A 13099-nucleotide genomic window follows, 5' to 3' on the forward strand; every position below is an offset into this window, starting at 1 on the left:
TATAAGACTAATGCACTTAACCAATATTCACAGAACATTTCATCCTAAAACAAAAACACTTTTCACAGCATCTCATGATACATTCCTCAAAATTGACCATATAATGATCAGTCCACAAAATAATAACTAATAGACACAAGAAGACAAGAATAATCTGTACATCCTGTCAGATCTGTGGACTAAAGACTGATCTTCAATAACAACAAAATGACAGAAAACCCAGCGATTAAATGGAGTTGAACAATGCCCTATTCAATGATAACGGTCAAGGGAAATAAAGAAAATTAAAGACTTTTAAATTTAACGAAATAGAATTACAACATACCCCAAACATATGGGACAAAATAAAGCAGAAATGTTAAAGAGAGGAAATCTCAGCAGCTCTTAGTTGCCTCAAAAGAGACAGGAGAGAGCACACCAACAGCTTACTTACAGCACACTAAAGCTCTAGAACAAAAAAGAAACAAATATACCAAAGAGGAGTAAAGACAGAGTAATCAAATTCAAGACTGAATTCATGAAATGAAACAAAATATATATGTAGCCAGATAGCCAGAAGACACCGAGATAGTATCAAGTCTCTGCGCCAAGAAGCCCAAAAGGAAAATATAACAGCAGAATCTGAAATTCAAAATCATCAGACTACCTCAAAAGCAATATTCAACACAACTGGAAAATCTTGAGGAAACAACAGATAATTTCTGAACAAATACAAAAGTACCAAGTAAAATGGGATCAATAAATCCATCTAAGCAACATGGAGAACTCCTAAAAAATTGAGCAGTTATTAAGTCTCTCATCAAAAGGCAGGACGGCGGGTTTTGGTACGGAAATTCTATCAGACAACCATGAAGACCTCTTTTAATACTGTCAAACTACCAGAAAAGCGAAACAGAATACCCAATTCCTTTACCGATACGGTACTCTTATACCTAAACCACACAGAGACCAACACAAAAAAAAACTAAAGCCAATTACCCTTATGAATATGACATAAAAATATAATACATAAAATTCTTTGAAATAGATCCAAAACACATCGAAATAAGTCATCATCCCTTGATCAAATGAAGCTATCCAGAGATGTAGGGGATGAACAATATCGGAATTCTGTCAAAGTAATCATTATGTAAACAAACTCGAGAAAAAAGCTTTACATGATCATTTCCGTGGATACGACAAAGCATTTGACAAAATTCAACACCCCTTCATGATAAAAGTCCTGGAAAGAATAAGAATTCAAGGCCCATGCACCTAAAATTAGTAAAGCAATATACAACTTCCTTCGGTAGCAAACATTCAAACTAGTAATTTGAAACTTATGACAATTCTACTAAATCAGGGACTGAACAAGGGCTGCTTCCTCTCTCCTCCTTATTCAATATAGTACTTGAAGAGAGTCCCTAGCCAGAGAATGGAAAGCAGCCAAAGGTCAAAATGGATGCAATTAGAAAGAGAGAAGTCAAAATATATCACTAGTTTGCAGATGAGACGATATGGTATGCTTAAGTGACCCCCAAAAGTTCCACCGAGAACTTCCCTAAACGCGCTAAACAGCAGCCAATGACTGGATATAAAATTAGACCGATCAGTTGCCTTCTTCTACTCAAAAACTAAACAGGCAAGAGAGAGATTAGGGAAGTGACACCCTTCACATTAGTCCCAAATAATATAAAATACCTCAGTGTGACTTTAAGAAAGCAAGTAGAAAAGATCTGTATGACAAGAACTTCAAGTCTCTGAAGAAAGAAATTGAAGATCACAGAAGATGGAAAGGAATCTCCCCCTTGCTCAGGGATTGGTAGGATTTATCGTTAGCCAGGTACCATTTTGCCAAAAGCAACCTACAGATTCCACACAATCCATCAAAACTCCAACTCAATTCTTCATGATTAGAAAGAACAACACGCAAATTCATTTGGAATAACAAAAGAACCCAGGATATCGAAAATTATCTCAATCAACAATAAAAAGAAACTTCTGAATCACCATACTTGAACTCAAAGCAGTATTTACAGAGCAATACGTGATAAAACTGTACAGTATTGGTACAGGGAACAAGGCAGGTAGATCAGTGGGAGGTGAGACCAGAAATTAACCCCACACCTATGGTCCCTTATCTTTTTGACAAAAGCTAGCATCTAATGGAAAAGAGCATTTTTCAACCAAATGGTGCTACATAGTTCAACTGGGAGTCAGCATGTAGAAGAATGCAAATTCGACTCTGCATATGCTACCCTGTACAAGCTCTAGTACAAATGGATCCAAGGACCTCCTCACGGCTGAAGATCCGCTCAAACTAATAAATGAAAGAAACGGTCAGGGAAGATGCTCAAATACATAGACACTGAGTGAAACATTTCCTGGTCGAAAACACCAAATGGCTTATGCTCTAAGATCAGGAGTGGCAGATGAGCGACCTCGTAAAACTGCACAGCTTCTGCAAGGCCAAGGACACTGTCATTGATAGGACAAATGTGCCCAACCAATAAGACTGGGAAACAGATCTTTTGCAATCCTACAACTCAATAAGAGGCTATTCTCCAAAATATACAAAGAACTCAAGTTAGACTCCACAGAGCCACACTAACCCTATTGAAAGAAAATGGGATACAAGAGTGAGACGAGATTCTCTCAGCTGCAGAAATATCGAGATAGCTCGAAAGTCACCTAAAGAAATGTTCATCATCCTTAGTCACCAGAAAATTGCAAATCAAAACAACCCTGAGATTCCACCTCAGATCAATCAGAATGGCAAAGATCAAAACTCATGTGTCAACAGATACTGGCGAGGAAGTGTAGAAAGACGAACACTCCTCCATTGTTGGTGGGATTGCAAGCTGGTACAACCTGTCTGGTAAACAGTCTGGGGGTTTCGCAGGAAAGTAGACATAGTACTACCTGAGGATCCAGCTATTCTACTCCTAGGCATATACCCAATTGATGCTACAACATATAACAAGGACACATGCTCCACTATGTTCATAGCAGCCTTATTTATAACATCCATAAGCTTGAAAGGACCCAGATGGCCTTCAACAGAGGAAAGGGTACAGAAAATGTGGTACATCTACACAATCAGCTGTCAAAAACAATGACTTCATGAAGTTCATAGCCCAATGGATGGAACTAGAAAATGTCATCCTGTGTGAGATAACCCAATAACACAAAAAAAACCCACACATTCTATGCATTCACTAATAAGTGGATATTAACACAAAAGCTCAGATAACCCAAGATACAATCCACATACCACATGAAGCTCAAGGAGACGGATGACCAAAGTGTGGATGCTTCAGTCCTTCTTAGAATGGGGAACAAAAATATTAATAATAAGAGATATGGAGACAAAATTTGGAGCAGACACTGAAGAATGGCTATTCAGAGCCTGTCCTACCTGGGGATCCAGCACATATACATACCAAATCCAGACAATATTGCTGATGCCAAGAAGTTCAACTGACAGAAGCCTAATATAGCTGTCTCCTGAGAAGATCTGCCAGAGAATGACAAATACAGAGGCGAATGCTCACAGCCAACCACTGAACTGAGAACAGGGTCTCTGTTGGAGGAAATAGAGAAATGAGTGAAGGAGCTGAAGGGGTTTGCAACCCCATAAGAACAATACCAACCAACCAGATCTCCCAGGAACTAAACCACCATCCAAAGAGTACACATAGATCCGTTGCTCCAGCTGCATATGTAGCAGGGGGTGGCTTTGTTGGGCACCAATGGGAGGAGAAGCCCTTGGTCCTGCCAAGGTTGGACCACCCAGTGTAGGGGAAAGTCAGAGTGGGGAGGTGGGAAGTTTTGGGTGTTTGGGTGGAGAAACACCCTCATAGAAGAAGGGGGTGGGGAATGGGATGGGAGATTTATGGAGGGGAAATCTGGAAAGGGGATAACTGTTGTTGTAAAATTATATTAGGGGCTGTCTTTTACCCCCACTAGATGTGGCACCGCAGTGCCCCAAGATATCTGGTAGATACCTTGTCAGAAACACACATCCCAACTCCATGGTGGCCCAGTGTCTCTGCCACCACACTCTCGCAAAGTCAAATCACAAGAAAGACACACAACCCAATAACCTCTGATCCAATTGACAAGTTATAATTGCCTGCGTAAACATACAAAGCCCTGTACACACCCATCCCTTAAGAGCATTCATAACAACCTGTAAAGGTGCAGCTTGGAATCTTATGTCAGCCTCCATGTTCTCTCCACGGCTTAGCTGCCATGTCTTCTCTTCTTCCACCTGTCCCAGTCTCCTCCTTCTCCCTCGAACTTTTCTCCCACCCATCCTTCCTTCTAGTCCAATGACAGGCCTTGTTATATACTGTACCTACCTGTATGACATCCTACAGATAACATTTGAAATGTAAATTTTAAAATATCTAATAAAATAAAAAATGGGCTACAGAACAACTTTTAATATACTTTCTTTGTTCTATATGTTTAGTGTTTTGATTATTATGGGTCAAAAGACTTTCTTTTCTTCTCCAGTTTATTTGGTGTTCTATACGCTTATTGTATATTGATAATCATCTCATTCTTTAGAATTGGAGAACTTTTGTGATCTTGTTGAAAACATTTTCCTAATTTCCTTCTCCTTCTATTCCTGAAATAGACTATTTTCAAAGGAATTTAAAGGATGAATTAAAGGGATTGCCAGGCCCAAGAAAAATAATCATAAAATGAAAACTTTATCCTGTTTTGAGTTGGAGATAATCTTGTAAAAATTCAGAACAAGTATAGCAGAATGTTGTTAGGAGTCATTCAGAATGTTATAGATCCATGTCTTGTTCAGCTATCATCAGAGAAGCTTTCTCCTGCAGTTGAGAACAAATGCAGATTCCTTTCTTGACACAGCATTATTGACATGTATGAAACCACAGACACTGTGGCAGAATGCAGATTCCCTCCACAGGTCTATGCCAAATTAGGTCCCAGTGCTGGGAGGGGAAATGGACAAAAGGTCCCATTTCTATATCAGAAGTTATCTTCAACTCGCAAAGGAAGAACCCATTTTTTTCTAATCGAGTCTCATGGTGTATATGAACAACACTTTGGGACAGGCCCATGCCCAGCAGTAGACAAGCAACAGCTGTTTATAATTAATAGGTGTTTTGGGTTTTGTTTGTTTTGTTGTTGTTGTTTTTTTTATTTATTTGGGGGTTTTTTGCCTATTTGTTGGGGGCTTTTTTTACTCTTTAAGCTCACACAATGTTTTGTTGGCATTTGGGTATTTATTTGTTTTTAACCTAATAGGTCTTTTTACTATATTATTATGCTTTTCTTCCTTGTTTATGGGTTTTCTTTGTGTGTGAAAATGTGTGTAGCATCTGTATGTGATTCTTGTGCTTTTTTCGTTGGTACTTTTTTCTTGTTTGTGTATTTTTGTTTGTTCTGATTTGTTTGTGTTTTATCTTGTTTTATTTATTATTATTTTTAGATGCCTGTTTTTTATTAATAAATATATTTTATTTAATTGATATTAATGTACATTTACTTTTGAGATTATAATTTAGTTACCATATTTCTCCTTTCCCTTTTTTTTCATAAATAATCCTTCCCATATACCTCCTGACTCTCAAAATCACAACCTCTTTTTATTTTTTTATTTATCATTATATGCATATATTTAAGCTTCCCAGTAGTAAAACCTAAGCTTGAGTTGTGACCTTTTTGGGAGTTGAATGACCCTTCCATTAGGGATCAATCTAAGACCATTGTAAATGTTAATATTTACATTACAATGCAACAGTAGTAAACTTACCATTATGAAGTTGTAATGAAAATAACTTTGGGGTCGGCATCCCAGCAACATGTATTAAAGGGTCACAGTGTTAGGAAGGTTGAGAACCACTGTTTTTAACAATACTCTTTTCCGACATGAGTGAACAGGACATAAGTGCATAAGAGCTTATATCTAATTGGCTGTGATTTTTCTCCCCACTTTCTAGTATGTACTTATGTGCTGTGAACATGAAGCTTCAGATGGCCACAATGTACATAACATCTTTCATTTTGCTATGCATTATATATTTTTTCATCATTCACCTTTTTAATTGGTTATTTTATTTATTTACATTTTAAATGTTATCCCCCTTCTTAGTTAGGGTTTTACTGCTATGAACAGACACCATGACCAAGGCAAGTGTTATAAAGGACAACACTTAATTGGGGCTGACTTACAGGTTCGGAGGTTCAGTCTATTGTCATCAAGGTGGAAGCATGGCAGCATCCAGGCAGGCATGGTGCAGGAGATGTTGAGAATTCTACAGGAACAGAATTCCCAAGAGCAGACTGGACATCCTCAGGCAGCCAGGAGGAAGATTTCCAAGCCCACTCCCACAGTGGCACACTTCCTCCAAAAAGGCCACACCTTCTAATAATGTCACTTCCTGGGATGAGTATATGCAACCATCACATTACCCTTCCAAGTTTCCTCCTTCAACTCCCCACTCCTTCCCCCTCTCCAGGGAGAAGAAAGAGGGATCCAGATCAGGTGTGGGGAGGAGATGGACAAACAGGCAGAGAAGAAGTACAGATATTCAGGGAAATTGAAAGGAGGTGTGTAGTTGTAGAGGAAGGGAAACTGGGGGAGCTACCAGAAAGTCCCAGATGCCAGAAAAGCAAGAGGCTCCCAGAACCCTATGGGGATGGCATTAGCTAAAATACCAACAAGGGGTAGAGAGAAGCTGTAGAGACCATATCCAGAGGTTAGGTAAGGTCTCTGTTGAGGAATGGGGGCCATTCCATCTGTCTCCAAAAATATTAACCCAGAATGGCCTTGTCTAAAGGAAATGCAGGGACAAAAGAAGGAACAGAGACAAGGAAAGGCCATCTAGAGATTGCCCCACCTAGGGATCCATACCATCTGCAAAACACCAAAACCCAGACACTACTGGGATGCCAAGAACTTACCCCACAGGAGCCTGGGAGAAGGTTCCCTGGAGACGCCTGTCAGAGCCTGACCAATACAGGATGTGGATGCCTCACAGCCAACCATCAGACTGGGAGCACAGTGAACCCAATGGAGGAGTTAGAAGGACTGAGGAGCTAAAGGGGTTTGCAAACCCACAGGAAAAAACAATATTAACCAACCAGACCCCACGCCCAGAGCCCCAGGAATAAACCACCAACCAGAGGATGGCCTTATCTGGCATCACGGGAAGGGAGGCCCTTTGGTCCTGTGGAGGCTTCATGCCCCAGAATAGGGAAATGCTAAAGCAGGAGGTGGGAGGGGTGTATAGAAGCTTCGTTTGTTTTCTAATGAGAAAGAAAAGGGTGTGAATTTGTGGGGGGGGCAGGTTCTGGATGGAGCTAGGACCAGAAACCTAATCATAATATATTGTATATAATTTATTTTCAACATAAAAGGAAAAAATCTAATCATCTTAAAAACTTTTTTAAATAACCTAAGAAACAAAACAAGAAATCAGAGTAGTCATGATTTAAGGGTCCAACTAGGTAGTGAAAGAGACACTTTTGAAGCTATGGGAAAGAACAGGTGAAAAATAATTTCAGTGCAGAGAGCAAGGGGTACTGTGGGCATGTGATACTGGCAGCTTACCTTTGCAACATAACTTTATAAATATGGGAACATTGTATGTTCACTTATGCATTATTTTTAAAGTTGAAAAATGCAAATAATCATTTCAAAGTAAGAATAGGAATTATATACCTATAAAATGATACAACGCAAACCTATGTAAAATAATTATAAAATATTTTGAATGAAGTTTAGCAACGACATTGCATTTTTTTAAATTTTCACATCTTATTGATTTTATTGTCACCATCATACTAGTTTCAGTACGTGGTAAAATGTGGCCTCTACATCGTGACCACGGTTCAACTCCTAGACCCTTTCACTGTATTTCTTAGGTCTTTAGACCCACTCGGGTCTAGGAGTTGCTCAAGTCTTTATTAAACTGTGGCACAGTTGGGGCGTGGTCGAACTGCCGCCACCACCGGTGCTGAGCGGTTGTGATTCTTCCTCCTTTGCTGAAGAGTGAGACATGCCACAGTGGGTGCTCTGCGTTGACGCTGGCGGGGCTCTCGGTGAATTCTAGTATTAATGGGTCTTGGGTTTTGTCCTGTTGATGGACGAAGATCGCTTTCTCCTTCGTTACCTGAAAAAGACATGTCACAAGGGCATGGGTTTTGGGGAAAAAGGCCGAATGGGATGAAGATTCAGAGAAAGGCAGAGGTGTAGATAAAAAGTTTATAGCAGCCCGAGAAAGTCTTAGGGACGGGATGGTTGAAGTAGGGGAATGAGCTACTTTGGGACCTTTCACCTTTCTGGTACTTCTGCTCCGAGAAGAACGAGAACAAGGGCATCTCTTCAGAAGCTTCGACCCGCGTTTGACCTTCTTCTTCAGCTTCATTCTTTTGGCTGATCCTGCTGCTGACTCAACTCTAGGCCTGGGGTCTTTCAGTAGCCCCTGCCATGGCAGAGCCTCCAGAGATTGGGCTCCCAGAGCGCTGGAGCACCTGCTTATGTACTGCTGAACAATGGAGGACCACACCCTCAGCCCTGATTAACAAGCAAAGTCCTCAGCCAATGGCAGATAAGAGTGGCTTAGACCTCACAAAGCCTTACCTCTGACCCCTTTGAGGATATCTAGCCTATGCCAGGTATGGTTTGAAGGCTTGCAAGTACATAGGTCATGTAATGTGTGCCTGCTGCCAAGGTCCCTAAATTTATGCTCATCGATCCTCTAACTCTTTCAAAACATAATCTCCCTATTAAATTCTTTCCTTTACAATTTGCATTGGTCATGATACCCCTTCACGACAACAACAAAAAAATAAGACTGGGACAGGGATGAGAAGTTGATATGCTAAAATAATATGTCTTATATGTGTGGGCTAAAATTATCAAGGACTGAATTTTTAAGGAAAAGAACATTGCTGAATGGTATTGTGAATGAAAATGACAAAGAATACATCAGTGAGCTTTTGAGGACACATCAACATTTTGTCCCACGGTTAAGATATCCTTATTTTATGTTATGTGTAGGGTGTCCTGTTTGTATGATCAAGTTATGCACCTATTCATGCAGAGTTCCATCAGATCATCATCATCATCATCATCATCATCATCATCATCATCATCATCATCATCACATTTTGTTTCTAAACATAACTTGATTAGCTCATATAATGGTACCGCATGTATGTTTTCAGGGGATGTCACTTGTCACTGGACAGTCAAGTCACGTTCTTCACTGGGAAGACTATTTTCCTCAGCATTTCCTTCAGTTCCTCATAGTTTTTGTGTATGCTTGAGGCGTCATAGGCATTTTCTTGTCCACTTTGGAATGCTGTTTGTGTGGATCCTTTCTTAGCTCATGTTTGCGCAGGATGCTGGTGAGAGTTTAGTTTTGACATGAAAAGGAGATGCAATCAACAGCAAATTCCCTGATCTCTGGTTTCATTTGTATTTGCAAAACATAAACTCTATAATTAATTTACTGTATATACTATCTAATTTAGACTTGTTTTATCTTGAGTTTACTTTTATGATTTTTAGTGGAATATAGTTTCCCATCTGTGTCTAAGGTACTGATAATATAAAAGTTAGTTCTTTTTTGTAATCTGATAAGATCCCATGTTTGCAATTTTATTTATTTTTCCATTTTTATTGAATTGAGTAATTTTATTTACATATTACAAATATTATTCTTTCCGTTTCCTACACGCTTATGTAACCTCCCCTTCAACTTACATTGGTGTTCCCTGTCCATCCACCCCCGATTACAGCCCCCCAAATATTTCATTTTGAATGAATAATTTTTCCCATCTTTATTAAATTGGGTATTTCTTATTTACATTTCAAATGTTATTCCCTTTCCCAGTTTCCATGCCCCCTAACCCCTCCCCTTCCTCTTCTATATGGGTGTCTTCCCAATGATCCCCCATTGCCACCCTCCCTGAAGAATCCTGTTCATGGGCAGGAACAAGTGCTTCCCTTCCACTGGTGCCCTTACTTAGGCTATTCATTGCTACTATGCAGTTGGTTTGGGTCAGTCCATGTATAGTCTTTGGGTGGCTTAGTCCCTGGAAGCTCTGGTTGGTTGGCATTGTTGCTCACATGGGGTCTCAAGCCCTTCAGCTCTTTTCAGTCCTTTTCTCTGATTCCTTCAACGGGGTCCTGCTTCAGTTCAGTGGTTTGCTGTTGGCATTCGCCATGTATTTGCTGTGTATTCTGGCTGTGTCTCAGGAGAAATCTACATCCGTTCCCTGTCAGCCTGCACTTCTTTTGCTTCACCCATCTTATCTAGTTTGGTAGCTGTATATGTATGGGCCACATATGGAGCAGGATCTGAATGGGAGTTCCTTCAGTCTCAGTTCTAAACTTTGCCTCCCTATCCCCTCCCGAGGGTATTCTTGTTCCACTTTTAAAAAAGGAGTGAAGCATCCACATTTTGATCATCCTTCTTGAGCTTCATGTGTTCTGTGCATCTAGGGTAATTCGAGCATTTGGGCTAATAGCCACTTATCAATGAGTACATACCCTGGTTGTCTTTCTGTGATTGGGTTACCTCACTCAGGATGATATTTTCCAATTCCATCCATTTGCCTATGAATTTCATAAAGTCATTGTTTTTGATAGCTGAGTAATATTCCATTGTGTAGATGTACCACATTTTCTGAATCCATTCCTCTGTTGAAGGGGCATCTGGGTTCTTTCCAGCTTCTGGCTATTATAAATAAGGCTACATGAAGAACATAGTGGAGCATGGGTCTTGTTGTATGTTGAGGCATCTTTTATGCGATATGTCCAAGAGGTATAGAAGGTCCTCAGGTAGTTCAATGTCCAATTTTCTGAGGAACCTCCAGACTGATTTCCAGAATGGTTGTAAATTAGTCTGCAATCCCACCAACAATGGAGGAGTGTTCCCTTTTCTCCACATCCTCGCCAGCATCTGCTGTCACCTGAGTTTTGATCTTAGCCATCTGACTGGTGTGAGGTGGAATCTCGGGGTTCTTTTGATTTGCATTTCCCTTATGACTAAAGATTATTGAACATTTCTTTAGGTGTTTCTCAGCCACTCGGCATTCCTCAGCTGTGAATTCTTTGTTTAGCTCTGAACCCATTTTTTTTTTTTTTTTTATTATTATTAACTTGAATATTTCTTATATACATTTCAGTGTTATTCCTCCCGGCTTCCAGGCAAACATCCCTTCTCCCCCTTCCTTATGGGGGTGGTCCCCTCCCACCCTCCCCATTGCCGCCCTCCCCGACAATCTAGTTCACTGGGGGTTCAGTCTTAGCAGGACCCAGGGCTTCCCCTCCACTGGTGCTCTACTAGGATATTCATTGCTACCTATGAGGTCAGAGTCCAGGGTCAGTCCATAGTCTTTAGGTAGTGGCTTAGTCCCCTGGAAGCTCTGTTGCTTGGCATTGTTGTACATATGGGGTCCTCAAGCCCCTTCAAGCTCTTCCAGTTTTTTTCTAAGATTCCTTCAACGGGGTCCTGCTCAGTTCAGTGGTTTGCTGCTGGCATTCGCTTGTATTTGCTGTATTCTGGCTGTGTCTCTCAGGATCGATCTACATCCGCTCCTGTCGGTCTGCACTTCTTTGCTTCATCCATCTTGTGTTCAATTGGGTGGCTCTATATGGTATGGGCCATATGTGGGGCAGGCTCTGAATGGGGTGTTCCTTCAGTCTCGTTTTAATCTTTGCCTCTCTCTTCCCTGCCAAGGGTATTCTTGTTCCTTTAAAGAAGGAGGAAGCATTCTACATTTTGATCATCCGCCTTGAGTTTCATTTCTGAACCCCATTTTTAATAGGGTTATTTGTCTCCCTGCCATCTAACTTCTTGAGTTCTTTGTATATTTTGGATATAAGCCCTCTATCTGTTGTAGGATTGGTAAAGATCTTTTCCCAATCTGTTGGTTGCCATTTTGTCCTAACAACAGTGTCCTTTACCTTACAAAAGCTTTGCAGTTTTATGAGGTCCCATTTGTTGATTCTTGATCTTAGAGCATAAGCTACTGATGTTTTGTTCAGGAAAATTTCCCCAGAGCCCATGTGTCTGAGACTCTTCCCCACCTTTTCTTCTATTAGTTTGAGTGTATCTGGTTTGATGTGGAGGTCCTTGATCCACTTGAACTTAAGCTTTGTACAGGATGATAATCATGGATCGATCTGCATTCTTCTACATGTTGACCTCCAGTTGAACCAGCACCATTTGCTGAAAATGCTATCTTATTTCCATTGGATGGTTTTGGCTCCTTTGTCAAGAATCAAGTGCCCATAGTGTGTGATTTCATTTCTGGGTTTTCAATTCTATTCCACTGGTTTATCTGCCTGTCTCTGTACCAATAACATAAAGGTTTTATCACTATTGCTCTGTAATACTGCTTGAGTTCAGGGATAGTGATTTCCTCCAGAAGTCCTTTTATTGTTGAGGATAGTTTTAACTATACTGGGTTTTTTGTTATTCCAGATGAATTTGTAAATTGTTCTGTCTAACTCTCTGAAGAATTGGATTGGAATTGTGATGGGGATTGCATTGAATCTGTAGATCGCTTTTGGTAAAGTGGCCCTTTTTACTATATTAATCCTGCCAATCCATGAGCATGGGAGATCTTTCCATCTTCTGAGATCTTCAATTTCTTTCTTCAGAGGCTTGAAGTTCTTATCATACAGATCTTTCACTTGCTTTATTAAAGCCACACCGAGGTATTTTATATTATTTGGGAATATTACGAATGGTGTCCTTTCCCTAATTTCTTTCTCTGCTTGTTTCTCTTTTGTGTAGAGGAAGGCTACTGATTTATTTGAGTTAATTTTATACGCAGCCACTTTGCTGAAGTTGTCTATCAACTTTAGTAGTTCTCTGGTGTAACTTTTGGGATCACTTAAATATACTATCATATCATCCGCAAATAGTGATATTTTTCACTTCTTCCTTTCCAATCTCTATCCCTTTGATCTCCTTTCACTGTCTGTTTGCTCTAGCTAGGACTTTGAGAACTATATTGAATAAGTAGGGAGAGAGTGGGCAGCCTTGTCTAGTCCTGATTTCAGTGAGATTACTTAAAGTTTCTCTCCATTCAGTTTAATGTTAGCTACTGGTTTGTT

The sequence above is a fragment of the Rattus rattus genome, chromosome X, assembly GCF_011064425.1.
Source record: "Rattus rattus isolate New Zealand chromosome X, Rrattus_CSIRO_v1, whole genome shotgun sequence".
Lineage (NCBI taxonomy): Eukaryota > Metazoa > Chordata > Mammalia > Rodentia > Muridae > Rattus > Rattus rattus.